Source organism: Lithobates pipiens, unplaced genomic scaffold (genome assembly GCF_037356315.1).
Source record: "Lithobates pipiens isolate NorthernLeopardFrog02 unplaced genomic scaffold, aLitPip1_a1.2 Scaffold_8, whole genome shotgun sequence".
Classification (NCBI taxonomy): domain Eukaryota; kingdom Metazoa; phylum Chordata; class Amphibia; order Anura; family Ranidae; genus Lithobates; species Lithobates pipiens.
In genome coordinates this window covers 474,777,647-474,795,565 of record NW_027507903.1, presented here as the reverse complement: position 1 = coordinate 474,795,565, position 17,919 = coordinate 474,777,647, and the positions used below count along the sequence as shown (strand labels likewise).

General features: G+C 45.8%; 1 long non-coding RNA gene across 1 annotated transcript in view; it reads left to right on the top strand.

Annotated features, from left to right (window-relative positions):
- LOC143963295 (uncharacterized) overlaps nt 1-16,918 on the top strand; it is a 78,024-nt gene extending 61,106 nt beyond the window's left edge. The window contains exon 3 of the long non-coding RNA XR_013270933.1: nt 16,049-16,918. This is a non-coding gene — a long non-coding RNA (uncharacterized LOC143963295). The remainder of the gene's footprint in view (nt 1-16,048) is intronic.
- The last annotated feature ends 1,001 nt before the right edge of the window (nt 16,919-17,919 follow it).

The following is a 17,919-nucleotide window of genomic DNA, read 5'->3' as shown; positions in this document are numbered from 1 at the left end:
CCTCCCAGCACATTTCTGACACCCACCTCTCCACTAGCACAAGTGGAAGGGGGGTCTGTACTGTGGGGGGTTCTGTACTTAGGGGGGTCTATAATGAGAGAGGGGGGTCAGTACTGAAGGGGGTCTATACTGAGGGAGGGGGGTCTATACTTAGTCAGGGGGTTCTATACTGAGGGAGAAGGGGGTCTGTATTTAGTGGGGGGGGGGGGGTCTGTACTGAGGGAGGGGAGTCTATACTTGGTGGAGGAAGGTCTTTACTGAGGGGGTATATACTTAGTGGAGAGGGGGGTCTGTACTGAGGGAGGGGGCCTATAGTTATTGGAGGGGGTCCGTACTGAGGGAGGGGGCTTAGAGAGGGGGCCGGACTGAGGGAGGGGGTCTATAGTAAGTAGAGGGGGGGGTCTATACTGAGGAAATGGGGTCTCTACAAAGGGAGGGGGGTCTATTATTACAATGTAATAATAGAAATACATTTCAGGCATGGTATTGGGATGATATAAGTGCTAAAACCAGCCATTCACCCAACAGATCACTCGCCGCGGAAATCCCGCCAACCCCGAAACTACATTCAACACAACCCCCCCGTCCTTAGAAAAATTGTCCCTGAATGGCAGTTTGGAAATGTGGTCACCCTAGTGGAGAGGGATTAGCACACCTGTCAGGCTTTTATTGCTGTCTGTGTCCCCAATAGGGAGATTCGCCTTCTCTATTTATCATCTTTACTGTAACCATGGAAATTGAAAGAAACTAGCAAATTTTGGGTTGTCCCCAGAACAGACACGCTCCATGCACACTGGCTTAAAAATTGCTGCTACTAAAGGAGTTTTGTGTTTTGCCTTCCGGTTTGCATTTCTGATTGGAGCTTTCTTGCAGAAAAAAAAAATGCATAAATCTCCTGAACTTCTTTTTAACACCATTATGTATGGAGCTTCCTAGAGGGGAAATTGTCCAATGGGGATTCATTATATGTCTGAGATAACTCCAGCCTTTGATTTGCTTCATGAACAAGTCTTTGCTCCAAGTGACACACAGCCACGTTCAGGTGATATAACAGGATGACACAGTTTCTCACTGTCTCACAATCAAGTGTTGCTCCTGTAATTCAAAGAGCAGGAGGGTGTCCGAGTTCTGGTACCTACTGAATAGTCATAGGGTGACCCCTAATCTGGAGATCACTGCCAGGGAACAAACACTTTAAGGGATCGCTTACATGATCACCACTCTGTGCTGCCCTTCTGAAAAATGATCCAAGGTGGATTGCTTTTTAGAGGGCAGTAGAGCAGTGACTTCCAGGCCTGGGGGGGGGAGGGGGGGTTATGCTAACATGACTAGACAGTTGAAGGGTGGTAAAACTATTTTTTTTACCACTCCAAGTCATCAGTGTAAATGAGCCCTTAAAGAGAATCTGATACTTTGCTCATTTAGTATTGTCACCCCAGAACAAGAGGTGCTTGTGGACATCCCCTGCTGGAAGGATTGTCAGGCATGATTTCACTGAAAGAAGGGGGGGAAAAAAAATAAAAAATACAGGAACAAGTGAGCAACATACTTTGTATCAATGTTTGGGTTTAGATACAATCTAACTTTATGATATGTATACAAACTGCAATTTGTATTGTTTATAAGAACTCTAAAAAAAGAAATTTCTGGTATGGAGCACAGCAAAGTTATTTACAAATGAACTAAAGACCTTTATTAACCACTCGACAACTGAGCACTTAAACTCCCCTCGTGACCAGACCAATTTTCAGCTTTCGGTGTTCTCACACTTTGAATGACAATTACTCAGTCATGTAACACTGTACCCAAATTATTTTTTTGTCCTTTTTTTCATACAGATAGAGCTTTCTTTTGGTAGGATTTGATCACCTCTGGGTTTTTTATTTTTTGCTCTATAAATGAAAAAAAAGACAGAGAATTTTGAAAAAAATAACACATTTCTTTGTTTCTGTGATAAAATTTAGCAAATTATTAATTTGTCTTCATAAATTTTGGCCACAATTTATACTGCTACATATCTTTGGTAAAAATAACCCAAATTAGTGGATATTATTTGTTTTTTGTGAAAGTTAGAGAGTCCACAAGCTGTGGTGCAAATCATACAAAATTGATCACACCTGATGTACTGGTGGCCTATCTCATTTCTTGCGACCCGAACAAGCCAGGAAAGTACGAATACCCCCCCAAATTACCCATTTTTTGAAATTAGACATTCCAAGGTATTTAGTAAGAGGAATAATGAGCTTTTTGATGTTGTCATTTTTTTCCCACAATTCTTTGCAAAATTAAGATTTTTGTTTTCACAAAATTGTCATTGTAATAGGTTATTTCTCTCACGTGCCATGTGTATACCACAGATGATGCCCAAAAACAAATTCTGCTACTCCTCCTGAGTATTACGATACCACATGTGTGAGACTTTTCCACAGCCTAGCCACTCAGAGGCCCAACATGCAGGGAGTGCCATCAGGTGTTCTAGCAGCATAAATTACACATCTAACTTGTTGACCAACTATTACATTTTTGAAGGCCCTGGAGCACCAGGACAATGATACGTGGCACTGATTACAGACGGCACTGATGTGTGGCATTTATGACACGTGACACTGATGTCAGATGCCACTAATACGTGGTACTGACATGTGACACGGATGACAGATGACACTGATATGTGGCATTGATGACACTGATAACAGATGGCACATGACACGTGGCAGTAACATTGTGGGACCTTTATTTTATGTTTTTTTTTTTTTTTACCTACTAACGGCCGCTGCAGCCGTTCATCTCTCCCTCCTCACACGCGGTCTGTGTGAGGAGGGAAAGCCGGTGATGAGAGATGATCTCATATGTTTACATATGAGATCATCTCTCATTGGGCACGCCGATCGCACGCTAAACGGCCGTTGTGATTGGCCGTTTACAGCGATCTGTGACTGGCTGCGTCCAGGGGACACGGCCAGCACAGAACTTCCCCGATGCGCGCTCGCGGGAGCGCGCAACGTGGAAGTAAACAGGAGGACGTAAAAAGGAAAAATAACACAATAAAGGGAGCCCCCAAAGCTGCATATCCCATAAACATACAACAAAAAACACAGGAAATTTCCCCAGGGGTTTTTTAGCAGCAGAGAGTTGGTGTGAAAATAGTTGATGTAAAAAAATAATTTATTTGACAGACAATAGTAATTCCAAATGAACAATAATACATCATCCATATAGGTAGTACGACAAATACAGACATGGAACATCACTCATAGCAAAAAACTCTATGTACAAGCATGGTTTGCCAATTGTATTCGTAACATATGTATCCACATGAAAAATCCCGATGCATTTCAACCCTTGCGATTTCTGGTCTCTTCAGGGGGGATTTATATTCAATGGGTGTATGAGGACGTGTCGCATGAACCGGCATTGCAGGATTATAGCCATCCAGTGATCCCTTCGCCGCCATATGTTCCCCCCGTGCCCTCTGGGTGGGTGCATAGTCCACTGAGCTTACAGGGGGCCACGTTTTGGGACCCAGAGAGGAGGATGGGGGGGGTAAAACACCTGCAGATGGACATGCAAAAAACGTTTTGTAAATCATCATTAAATAATATTAAATATTAAAGGGAGTATATAGAAGTGCTTGGCAGTTATAGGCTTATTACTTGGTAATTAATGAATTCATATTGTAAAAGAATTAAACTAGTTATATATAGCATAGCGTAGTTTTTTCATTAGTTATATTAATTATAAGAGGGATTAGCTGACAGTGAGAAAAAGTGGGTGAGGGATAGGGTGTGGAGATGTGATGGGTGAAGTGAAAATGCATGATGTGAGGTACACTGATGACGGGGGAAGAGGGGTGTGAAAGTGAAAACAAAACCAAACTACTGAAAAAGAAACTGAAACAACAAAATTGGAAGTGTGAAAAGAATAATGAATGCGTGTATGTGTGTGTGAGAGGGGGAAAAAAAAAAAAGTGGACAATTGAATAAGATGGTGAAAGTGAAATGGATCAAGGTGCCAAACATGAGTGATATGACACTGAATGCTGTCTGCATAAAGTGAGAGAGTAGAATTATGATTATATTACTAAAAAATAATATTGTGTGGGTTAAGTAGTAATGTTAGTAAATGAATGGGTGTCCCATAAGTACAAGGATTACCCAGTCATAATCATTCCAAAAGCTGCACTTACCAAGCACTCCATCAGTCTTGTATTGGTGTATGACAGCACTACCAGGGAACACCTCAGGATCTCCTGGGAGCTGTGGAATTTTAAAGTATCTGCATGATTTGTCCATTGTCTGCAGGTGTAGGACCCCACCCAATCCACCCTCGCACAGGTCTACAATGCCAAAAGGGCGTCGTCCGCATGGTCCCCTCGGCGTTCCGGAAGGCATAAGCCCTGGCCTAAGCCATCGCCTCCGACGCAAAGGCGCGACGTCACTGACAGTCCGGTGGCGATCACGGAATGCCGCCGGCACGGAGAAAGCCCCCCACAGTGGCCCAAAAAGGACTCAACTGTAGGGAAACAAACATTGGGGAGAATCGCAGATAACATCTGCGTCTCCCCACCGTGCCGGGAAGCAGGGCGGAAAAGAGGCACCCCCCCAGTGACGCGGGGCTGAACAGAGCGGTTTGCACCAAGGGGATGGAAAAAAAGATAGAACACTGCAATGCATGCAAAGTAGTACAAATAAAATGATTTACAGATAATCATATGTTAATATAGGTATATTTTTGATTTTGATTTTGATTCCACTTGTCTGAGCTCAAATGCAGGTGCCTTTCATTATAGGCTATTACGCTTTGTATGCGTCCCTTTGTCACCTCGAGGGTGGCTGAAGGGAAAATACCTGCATTTAGATTTCTCCAAAATTTGGCAGTATGTCTTGGCTCGTATTGGGGCTCACATGTGTTAAAAGGGGAAAGAAGCGGATGTTTAGTCACCCAATTGGTATATGTAAAAAGGAAAAATAACACAATAAGGGAGCCCCCAAAGCTGGTGCTTGCAGTGTTCTATCTTTTTTTCCATCCCCTTGGTGCAAACTGCTCGGTTCAGCCCCGCATCACTGGGGGGTGCCTCTTTTCCGCCCCGCTTCCCGGCACGGTGGGGAGACGCAGATGTTATCTGCGATTCTCCCCAATGTTTGTTTCCCTAGAGTTGAGTCCTTTTTGGGCCACTGTGGGGGGCTTTCTCCGTGCCGGCGGCATTCCGTGATCGCCACCGGACTGTCAGTGATGTCGCACCTTTGCGTCGGAGGCGATGGCTTAGGCCAGGGCTTATGCCTTCCGGAACGCCGAGGGGACCATGCAGACGACGCCCTTTTGGCGTTGTAGACCTGTGGGAGGGTGGATTGGGTGGGGTCCTACACCTGCAGACAATGGACAAATCATGCAGATACTTTAAAATTCCACAGCTCCCAGGAGATCCTGAGGTGTTCCATGGTAGTGCTGTCATACACCAATACAAGACTGATGGAGTGCTTGGTAAGTGCAGCTTTTGGAATGATTATGACTGGGTAATCCTTGTACTTATGCAAAACACCCATTCATTTACTAACATTACTACTTAACCCACACAATATTATTTTTTAGTAATATAATCATAATTCTACTCTCTCACTTTATGCAGACAGCATTCAGTGTCATATCACTCATGTTTGGCACCTTGATCCATTTCACTTTCACCATCTTATTCAATTGTCCACTTTGCTGCTAAAAAAAAAACCCTGGGGAAATTTCCTGTGTTTTTGTTGTAAACAGGAGGACATCCAGGGGCGGCCTCCCAGCAATTGGTAGTTAAAATGTTGTGTAATTTTGTAATGTGACACTGCGAGAATGAACAAACAAAACAAGAAACATGTTTACATGCAAACACTAAAAAATACGGGTGGACCGATCGGGTTTGCCTGTCGGTTTTTAACCACTTCAATACCAGGCACCTACCACCCTTCCTGCCCAAGCCAATTTTCAGCTTTCTGCGCTGTCACTTTTTAAATGGCAATTGCGTGGTCATACTACACCAGTGTTTCTTAAAGAGGAAGTAAACCCTGATGAGTTTACTTTCTCTTTTATTCCCTGCAAAGGCAAAGCATAATGGACTACTATGCATCGCATAGTAGCCCATTATGTGTCACTTACCTGACACAGGAGCCAGCGAAGTCACCGCTGTCCCCTGTAGTCCGGTGCATCCATCTTCTCGGTGGGGTCTCGCAGCTCCGCCGCTGTCATTCGGCGAAGCCGTGATGACGTCACTCCCACGCATGTGCACGGGAGCCGAGATGCGCGGCATCTTCGTCATCGACGATGCCACGCTCAGTGCGCCTGCGCGCCGCTGTCTACGGCGCATGCGCCGTAGACAGCGGTGCCTGTCTTCGGGCAAATATCTCCTAAACCGTATAGGTTTAGGAGATATTTCTTGGACCTACAGGTAAGCCTTAATCTAGGCTTACCTGTAGATCAAAGTGGTTTGTAAGGGTTTACAACCACTTTAACCTTTTTACCTTGGAGGAACCCCTGGCAATAAGTTTGATATCTCGAGGAACCCCTGAAATGTTCACATCTACAGCTCACGGAACATTGGTATGATCAGCGAGCTGTTGATAACAAAATTATTTGTACAAAAAGCATTAAATAAAAGAATAAATATTAAAATGTACCTATTTCATGTGAAACTTGTGCTCTCTTTTCCTGCAGAGCTCATCCATTCAGAGGACATTACATGGGGCAGAGCATGGGACAGAGGACATTACATGGGACAGGGGACATGACAGGAGACATTACATTAGATGGGACAGGGGACATTACATGGAGCAGAGCACATGGCAGGGGACATTACATGGAGCAGAGCACATGACAGGGGACATTACATGGGGAAGAACACATGACAGGGGACATTACATGGGGCAGAACACATGACAGGGGACATTACATGGGGCAGAACACATGACAGGGCACATTACATGGGGCAGAACACATGACAGGGCACATTACATGGGGCAGAGGACATTACATGGGGCAGAGCACATGACAGGGGACATTACATAGGGCAAAGCACATTACATGGGGCAGGGCACATGACAAGGGACATTACATAGGACAGGGGACATTACATGGGACAGGGCACATGCCAGGGGACATTACATGGGACATGACATGGGATGGGGGCATGACAGTGGATATTACATGGGGCAGAGCACATGACAGGGTACATTACATGGGACGGGGCACATTACATGGGGCACATTACATGGGACAGGGGACAGGACAGGGCACATTACATGGGGCAGGGCACATTACATGGGGCAGGGCACATTACATGGGGCAGGGCACATGACAGGGGATATTACTTGGGACAGGGCACATGACAAGGGACATTACATGGGAAAGGACACATGACAGGGGACATGACATGGGACAGGGAAATGTCAGTGGACATTACATGGGGCAGAGCACATGACAGTGCACATTACATGGGGCAGGGGACATTACATGGGGCAGGGGACATTACATGGGGCAGAGCAAACGACAAGGGACATTACATGGGGCAGAGCAAACGACAGGGGACATTGCATGGGGCAGAGCAAACGACAGGGGACATTACATGGGGAAGGGCACATGACAGGGGACATTACTTGGTGCAGGGCACATGACAAGGGACATTACATGGGACAGGGGACATTACATGGGGCAGGGCAAATGACAGGGGGCGTGACATGGGACAGGGGACATTACATGGGGCAGGGCACATGACAGGGGGCGTGACATGGGACAGGTGATATGACAGTGGACATTACATGGGGCAGAGCACATGACAGTGCACATTATATGGGGCAGGGCACATTACATGGGATAGGGCACATTACATGGGACAGGGGATAGGACAGGGGACATTACATGGGGCAGGGGACATTATATGGGACATTACATGGGGCAGGGCATTACATGGGACAGGGTACATGACAGGGCACATGACATGGGGCAGGGGACATTACATGGGGCAGAGCACATGACAGGGCACATTACATGGGACAGTGCACATTACATGGGGCAGAGCACATGACGGGGCACATTACATGGGACATTACATGGGACATGACATGGGACATGACATGGGACATGACATGGGACAGGGGACATGACATGGGACAGGGGACATGACATGGGGCAGAGCACACGACAGGACATTACATGGGGTAGGGGACAGACTGTTGGGCACATTGTGCGGGGACACAACTGGGCACACTTCAGTACTTGCTTTTGTCTACTGGCTTCAGAGCTTGTTTCATATGTTCTCCAGTGGCGTGCTGTTCCCCCTCGGCCCCTCCTCCTCCTCCTCCTCCTCCTATCCTGTACACCCCAGATGATGTCACTTACAAGCACTCGGGAAGGACAGGAGGGGAGGAGGGGCCTGCGGGGAACAGCGCGCTACAGCCAATAGGGTGCCAGCCGCTTCCCTGCCTGTGTCTGCGATCCTCATGTCAGCTGCCTACGACTGACAGTCAGATCACTGCGGAACCCCTGGGGACCTCCCGCAGAACCCTAGGGATCCACGGAACCCCGGTTGAGAACCACTGTGCTACACTGTACCCAAACAAATTTTTATCATTTTGTTCCCACAAATAGAGCTTTCTTTTGGTGGTATTTGATCACCTCCTTTGCTAAACAAATAAAAAAAGACCGAAAATTTTGAAAAAAAAAAGTTTTTCTTCGTTTCTGTTATAACATTTTGTAAAAAAGTATGTTTTCTCCTTCACTGATGGGCACTGATAAGCTGCACTGATAAGGCGGCACCGATGAGGTGGCAACAATGAGATGGCACTGATAAGGTGGCACTGACAATGGGCATTGATAGGCAGCACTGATGGGTGGCACTGATATGCAGCACTGATGGGCACTCATGGGTGACACTGGTGGGCACTGATAGGCTGCACTGATAGGTACTTATGGGTGGCACTGATAGGCGGCTGTGCTGGGCACTGATAGGGGGCACTGCTGGGCACTGATGTCTGGCACTGATTGGCATCACTGATGGCACCTTCAGGCATTTTTAATGGGCACTGATTGGCAGCTGCCTGAGCATTGATTGGCAGCTGCCTGAGCATTGATTGGCAGCTGCCTGGGCATTGATTGGAATATCTTTGGTCTAGGGTGGCATACTTGGTGATCCTGTGTGTTGGCCATCCCTGGTGGTCCTGGGTGGGCATCCACGGGGGGGGGGCTGCGCTGATAAACAATCAGCAAAGATGCCCCTGTCAGGAGAGCCACCGATCGGCTCTCCTCTACTTACGTCTGTTAGACACGAGTGAGGAAAACCGATAAATGGCTCTTCCTGTTTACATGCCTGATCACGTGGTAAAGAGCCTTTGTCAGAGGCTCTTTACCAAGATCGGTGTATCGGTGTGTCAGACTGACACGCCGCACCATCGATCGCTGAGCAGCACACCCCAACGGGCACACGCCGGCAGTTATTGTAAAAGACGTCATATGACATCCAGTCAGGATAACTGAACCACCGTTCGCTCTGCCTAAGTGAAGTGGAAATGGAACAGCTATCCCCTACTAAGCGGACAGATTGCCCCCTGAGCAAGTGGACTCCAATGGAGCACACCCTGTGTGAAAGGGGCCTGACTCTACCAGATGCACTCTTATATATTATTATATATGTACCAGTACCCCCATAAGAGCTGGGAAATGGCGCCTGCCGCGCCACGCTGCGGCCCACTTGGATCTGAAGTGCAGGCATCTCTGAATGACCTGGAATACCCTCCGGTCCACTGCAAGGAAGAAGCGATGTTGTCCGCAGAGATCCCTCTGGGTATAGCTGAACGGTTCCCTGCTGTGTAGGCCGCAAATCAACAGCAGCTAACTGTCACACAGACCTCCTGCTGGCAGAGTCAAACAGTGTCCCAGGAGGCTGATCTAGGCCATGCCAGCCTTTTTTATATCCTTTCCCAGCAGTCTTATCTGTCCACTCAGCATTCTGTTAACTGTAGTTAAGATCAGTCCTGCTGTCATTGAAACTTCAGCATTTTGAACTACACATCCCAAATTGCTTTGTACTGAATTTTGTCATAAGAAAAGGAAATAACATATAGAGTCGAGCAAACACTAACCCCACATTAAAAACACAGCGAAAATGTCTCTGACATAATAGCCACCTCCTGGCTACATTCTACCCCCACTTGAATTCTTTGGTCCCAAATACCAAGGGTATTTGGAGACATTAAACGTAATGAACTTTGTGAGAAGAAAAGATTACTAACAAATTTATAATAACATCAACCACAATCTAAACTCAACAGATATTGACACACCTCTGGGTTTTGCTGAAACCATTTATATACAGGGGGGACCACAGCAACAGCACTACGCTACTATATACCTTGGTACAAGCCTGAACCTTTCTTCTTAAATGTGAGTGTTCTTAATCCAGTGTCTTTTTAACGGTAATACACTATGCAAGTTCCTTTTTTCTGCCACGGTTTGTCATATATGAATGTGCTCGAACACGTGGAGTATTGACGCCCATTCCTTATCCGCTGCCCAACCTCTATATATGTGGTAACGCCATTTCGAGTGAAGCTTTGGAGACAGTCCGTGGAATAGAGAATCGCCAACCTTTTACCATTAAGCCTATCACCACTTGCGAGGCGTACGCCTTCCCAAGTCTGTGAGTTCCGGTAAGCCTCACTCCTATAGGCGTTGATGCCAACAGAATATCACCATTTCACTGAATGCACTTTCCAGTATCGCTGGCTGATCACAAGAATTTTCTTTCACTGTTTTAAGGACTTCACTTTTTATAAGGACTTTTTATTTTGCATACACGTGTGCATTGTTTCAATTGCTTTTTACAAGCACTTGTTCACTTTTTCATTAATAGGACCATTCACGATTATTGATCCTTTGGCACTTCACTTCACATCCGTAATAGGATTATTTATAGTAAATCTATGGTTAGACAATTCACCATCTTATAGTCTATACCCATAAGCTATACTTACCACTCTTTCTATTTACATTTTTATGAGCAATTATATTGATGTATTTGATGAATCTTTGTATTTTAAATTTTAAGTTTTAGCTTTAATGTTGGTTTTCAAAAGATGATATATGCACAATAGCACTTTAGCGCAACATTTTTTTTCTTTTTTTTTCAATTCAAAATCAGTTTTTGAACAGGCCAGGGCAATTGCTGCGTCCCACCCATTGGTGTCAGAGGTCAGAGCAGAGTCACCCACTACCCAATTGACGGTAGAGGGATTAGGCATGGGAAATTGCCTTTGAATAGTATGAATCAGTTCCTCAGAGTTCTCTCCTAAAGTGTCATAAGTGAGTCTCTTTGGAGGATGTATATTTAGTTTCAACTGAACCGGGGAATATTACTTCTCAGCGGATTGTATAGGATTCTCTCTTGGGCTCCTGACATGATCAGGACTGCATGGCTCCATAGGGCAGGGTTGTCAAAACTTTTTTCAAAGAGGGCCAGATTTGATGGAGTGAACATGCACGAGGGCCGACCATTGAACCATTAAAATTCTGTCTGCATGTTCGTTCAAGCACTAATACACTGCCCAGCAAGAATTCTCTTGCCTCTGCTCTTTAGGGGTACCATTAATGGTACCCCACACATTGGAAAACGTGGGGTGCTTTTGATGCAGTTCAGTAAAAAAAAAAAAAAAGATTGGTGATTTCTTTCCCTGCATTTTTGTGGGTAGGGAAGCCCATTGGAATAAATGGGCTTCCCTACACGCAGCATGCAGCCACACAGATGTAAACCAAGGGCTTGTTCACATGTCAAGTTGGAGGGTCAGTAAAATCACATGGTTAAGCTGTTTTTACCACCCCCAACTTCTCCCCCTTTAGCTGCAGAGGGAGCAGCTGGGGGTGTACACATGATATGGCTGCAGCTGGAGGTATACCCAGGGTGGGCCTGCACTGCAACTACCACGCAACTGTGTGGATTGCACAGTTGTGGTATAGTGATGCTGCATTTATGAGCTTAAAACAGGTGGTGAAGAGGCAACATGATGCCTCTTTACCACCTTTCAAATGCCTCTGAAAAGCGATCTGTGCATGGATTGCTTTGCAGAGGAGCAGCAGTCCTGGCTGCTATCACACACAAGCCCTACAAAAGCAGTTCTGATGGTACAGGAATGGGGGGGGGGGGGGTCCGGATTAAAAGTAACATATGCACACAGACACGCACAGACACACGCATACAGACACATGCCCACACACACAGACACACAGACACACTGTACATGCATACAGACACATGCCCACACACATGAATAAAGCACTTTTAAAACTAATCTAGCTTCTAGCACAGTACTGTACCTTTCCAGCTTCCGCATTCAGCTGGGTACTGCACTGTAGGGGGAAGCAGAGAGCACGGCACACTCCTCTGCATTTTACTTTCACTTTTGGGGCTGAGGAGCTTCTCACAGTGCCGATGTACAGCTCGGCAGGGGATCGCTCATCTGACAGCCCTGATAGCCAGGCGGGCCGTTCAAAACCGGGCCACGGGCTGCAATTGGCCCGCGGGCCGGACTTTGGACATGCCTGCCATAGGGAGATCTATAGCTACAGATTCAGAACGTGACAGTGGGGAGGAAAGATCAGTCTCTTCAAGGAGTATAGAGATGGGTATCTGGCATTCTGCATTTTTCACACCCATACAGGGAACTTCAGCCTCTGCAGGACAATCTGATTCAGGCAAAAGCAAAGATTCAACAGCAAAATTGATTAAGTCTCTCGTTTCTTTCTCAGAGGTTGGACTTGTACTCTCAACCTTGATCCTATCAGCTTCCCTGAATGATGGTAGGATTTCCAGTTCTGAACTGAGTGATCTTCATATTGTTTCGGTCACTTTATGTGGCACTTTAATTGCCACTTTAGTCTGTAATTTAGTTGGCACTTTAGTCGGCACTCCTCCTCCTTTCACATTCATAGTTCCTGCATCAGGTTCAGTTTCTGTAAGCCACATCCAGAAAGGCACTATTTCCACATCTTTATCTTCCTCTGGTAATACAGTGGGAGTATGAACTTGTCGTGGTACATATTCTTCCCCCTAATTATCTTCTTCTTCCTCTGGTAATACAGTGGTAGTTGAAGTTCATCGATGTGAACGAGTCCTGGGTGGAGTTAGATTTGGAGAAGGTGAAAAGGGTACTTGAGGCACCGCGACCGCATCAGACAATGGAAGCAGATGGTTTTGATGCCAGATCTTCAAAGGCCCTTGTTTTCCTTCAGGTCTGATTTGGTAGACTGGTAGCCTGGTACAAATAACATAAGGTTGCGGTCGTCATCGGTCAGCCAGCTTGTGGTTCGCTGGTACAGGGCACAGCACATCAGGGTATAGCACATCAGGACACAGGACATCAGGGCACAGGTGACAGTACATCAGGGCGCAGCGCATCAAGGTACAGGTCACAGTAAATCAGGGCACACGACATTGAGACACTGCACACCGGGGCACAGGACATCATGGCACAAGACATCAGGACACAGCACATCGGGGCACAGGGCACATCACATCGGGGCACAGGGCACAGGACATCGGGGCACAGCACATTGGGGCAAAAGGCACATCAGGGCATGGGGCACATCGGGGCACATAGCACATCAGGGCACATAGGGGCACATCAGGGCACGGGGCACATAGCACATCGGGGCACATCAGGGCACATTGGGGGACATCAGGGCACATCGGGGCACATCAGGGCACATGGCACATCAGGGCACATTGGGGCACGGGGAACATCAGGGCATGGAGCACATAGCAAATCAGGGCACATAGGGGCATATCAGAGCACATAGCATATCGGGGCACATCAGGGCACATCGATCGGGGCACATCAGGGCACGGGCCACATCAGGGCACATGGCACATCAGGGCATGGGGCACAGGTTGTGCATGGGATCCTGCTTGTTCCTGATCCCTTCTTTGATCTCTTTTGGATAACTGAGGAAGGCCCTCACCTCAGACTTGCGTCAGCTCACAGTAGCGTCTGGTTATCCCAGAGGGGTGAACTCCAATACATTTCGCTGCAACACCTCCCTTCATCTTCTGAGCCATGCCTTTGGTACAAGGCCTGCACACCTTCTGTAATCACATAGGCCCAATCCCCTGACTCTTCCTCCCTTCTATGAGGCCTTCCAGATAAGGCATCTGCATCTCGCTTTCCTTCCCCCAGATCGGTACTTTAGGCTGAATTGGAATCCAGCCATCTGTGTCCTGTCGCATCCAATTTGGCTGAAGTCAGAAGGTAGGTCAAAGTATTATTATCCGTCTTTACTACTCGGCTCCATACAAGTATCATTCAGTTTGTCTTCTACTTCCTATTTTAGAGCCAGGAACTCTAGCTTGTGGATGGGTAGTTTCTTTCTGATGGAGTAAGGCCACGACTCACATAGGCCACTGGTCTGAGAACACCGTCTTGTTCTTGATAGAGAACTCCTCCAAAGCCATCTCTACTGGTGTCCACATGAAGTTCATAAGGCTTGCCAGAGTCAGCATAAGCCAAGACCGAGACTTTAGTGAGACTCTTCTTTAAATGCCAAAATGCCTTTTCACACTGATGACTCCATTGATCTTTTACTGATTCTCCCTTCTTACTACAACCAGACTTCTTTGCTTTGAATTAATTCTCTCCTTTCCCCGTAACAGTTCATTAAGAGGCTGACCAATCCTGGTGAAATTTGCTACAAACCTGCGATAATAAGAGCAGAATCCAAGGAAGGATCTTAATTCAGTCACAGTCCTTGGCCTAGGCCATGTAGTAACAGCCACCAACTTCTTTGGGTCCGTGGCAACCCCTCCTGCAGAGACAACATGACCCAAATATGTAACAGAGGTTCTGTAAAACTGACTCTTCTTCAATGACAGTTTCAATCCTTCTTCATGGAGCCAAGAAAAAAACATTCTCTAACCGAGCTTCATGTTCTTCTAATGTTCTACCAAACACAATAATGTCATCCAAATAAACTAATACTTCTCTTAGGTTCATCTATCTTACCGTTCTTTCCATCAATTGCTGGAAGGTTGCCGGGGCCCCTGACAATCCCTGACGCATTCGACTGAACTCGTAAAACCCCAAAGGGCAGATAAATGCATTTTTTTTCTCTGTCTTCCGGATGCATGGGTATCTGGTAGTACCCACTCTTCAAGTCGAATACACTGAACCATTTAGCTTCAATGTGAGGGGTTGTGTACTGATCAGGAATAGTACAGTGATTCAAAGTCCGGTAGTCAATACACATGCATAATGACTCATTCTTCTTCTGCACCACCACAATAGGGGAAGCATAGGGGCTTCTGGACTCATGAATGACCCCTGACCTCTTCAATTTGGCCAACTGCTCTCGAAGGTCTTCCAGACCAAATCAACAGCAGCTCCCTGTCACACAGACCTCCTGCTGGCAGAGTCAAACGGCGTCCCAAGATGCCGATCTAGGCCATGCCAGTCCTTTTTATAACCTTTCCCAGCAGTCTGTTCTGTCCACTCAGCATTCTGTTAATTATAGTTCAGAATAGTCCTGCTGCCATTGAAACAGCATTCTGAATTACACATCCCACAATGCTTTGCTCTGAATTTTGTCATAAGAAAGGGAAACTAGAAAAGCTACAATTTCTGGGAAAATTGTGTGAAGTGTTCTTGCCTCCACCTACTGGAGTGGGCGGAGTAACTGGGAGGAGTGGCTTGAGTAACTGTTGTGTGGTTGGAGTGGCTGGAGTAACTGTGAAAAGTGTTCAAAACATTTTTTTTCAAAAATTATTTTTTTTCTTTTTTTCAACCCCCCCCCCCCCCAAATGTCTCCAAGTGTAATGTGTGGTCTTAAAATCATTTAGAACCCTCCCCCACCCCCCCATATAATTTTTTTCAATGGGCCATCAGAGGGGGTGCGGAATCTGATAAGTGGGCCTTATATATATATTTTAAATACTACTTCTAAAAATGTTATATTGCTGTTGTGCAAAAATGTTTTGGTGTAATCTTCTTGGTTTAAAAGTACTTATAAAAAATTTTTTTCTTGTTTGACTCCACAGTTTCCTTCCATGGCACAGGAATGGCAGACTGTGGCCTCCCAGTTCGCTGACTGTTGGGACTTTCCCAACTGTGGAGGGGGCGATCGACGGGAAGCATGTTCGCATTGTGCCACCACTCCATTCAGGGTCTTACTATTTCAATTACAAGGGGTTCCATAGTGTAGTGTTGATGGCAGTGGTGTCAGCACAATCTGAGTTTATGTACATGGATGTGGGGAAGAACGGCCGGATATTGGATGGAGGAGTCTTCACCCAGACGGAGTTCTGCCAGCATCTCCAGACTGGTGGCCTAGGATTGCCATATTGATGCCGAGAACGTTGAGGGACTCCCCTTTGTTTTCATTGCAGATGAAGCCTTCGCTCTGGGTGAGCACCTGATGAAGCCCTTCCCTCAAAGGACCCTCATCCCGAAGAGGAGGGTTTTTAACTACTGGCTGGCCAGAGCGAGAAGAGTTGTGGAGAATACCTTTGACATAATGGCCAGCCGGTTCCGTTTGTTTCTCTCAGCCATCAATATGGCGGACTATAAAATCAATCACATAATCCTATGCTATTGCACACTCCAGATTTTTTTTACACAAACATTCTCAAACATATCTTATTTCAGTTGGGCCCGAGGCTGGACTTGCAGAATCTGTACTCAAAGGCCTGGATACTTGCTGTACTGGCTTGGCCCCCCAAACTGCCCGTCAAGTGCAGGACAGATATGTCAATTATAATAATGGTAGGGGGGCCACTGCAATGCCAGAACATATTTAACATTTCCATTAATAAAAAAATCATTTTTTATGATAAAATCTCGAGTTTTTCTTGTTTGCTTTTCTTTTTGGCTGTCTCCTAGGTTCCTGTCAGGAACCATGAAACAGACAGAGACAGAAGTACAATCTAATCACACTTGTTTATTAATAAAAATAAAAGATAAATAGGAAAAAGTGTAGTCAAGCAAGCCAGAGTCCAGTAGCCAGATTGGGTAGTCAGCCAGACCAAAGTTCATAAACCAGATCAGTTAATCAGCCAGTCCAGACGTCAGGGATCCACGGAGAGCAACTGCAAGCAGGATGGAAGCCAGGAGGGATGTTAGCAATCCAGTCTTGAAACAACAGCAGGAGATGGTTCCTAGTGATGTGACCAAACATGAAGGCAAAGGAAAAATGAGCTGGAAGACTTTATATAGGCAGACCAGACGAGCATCATCGGGAACAGCTGGTAACTGAAGAGAGAGAAGAGAGCTGGCAATTAGCCGACAGCTGACCGGCCAGCCCAGAGGAGGAAGGGCTAAGCCAGCCCTGACAGTTCCCTAGTGCACTTGTAGTGCCAAGTGGATTACCTTTTAGTAAATAAGACCCTTTGTCACTGAAAACACAAAATTAATTACAAAACTGGTATTGAGTATTGAAAGAAGAAGCCACACACATTGTTGTTGTTTTTTATTACTGTGTACACATACAAACGTGCGTTTTTTTAAAATGTCATTCAATTTTTTTGTGGGTTTTTTATTTTTTACTTAATATAACATTTTTTTTTTTTTGGGAGTCAAAATGGGTAATGTCAACATGGGAGGACAAAGTGATTTTTAGTGATCCTCCATCTGAATTGATTTTTTACAAACGATTTATTGATGACTTGTTTCTTATTTGGGATGGAAACGTAGAACAATTAAATCTGTTCATCAACAAACTGAATAATAATGATCGTAACATCAGTCTATCCTTTGAATGGAATAATGAGGAAATTTCTTAGACGTAACGGTTTACAGAAAAGGGGATAAATTGGAAACTAAGGTATTTTTTAAAAATACTGATCGAAATAGTTATCTACTCATGTCTAGTGGTCACCACCCCCAGTGGTTACGAAATATTCCAAAAGGACAA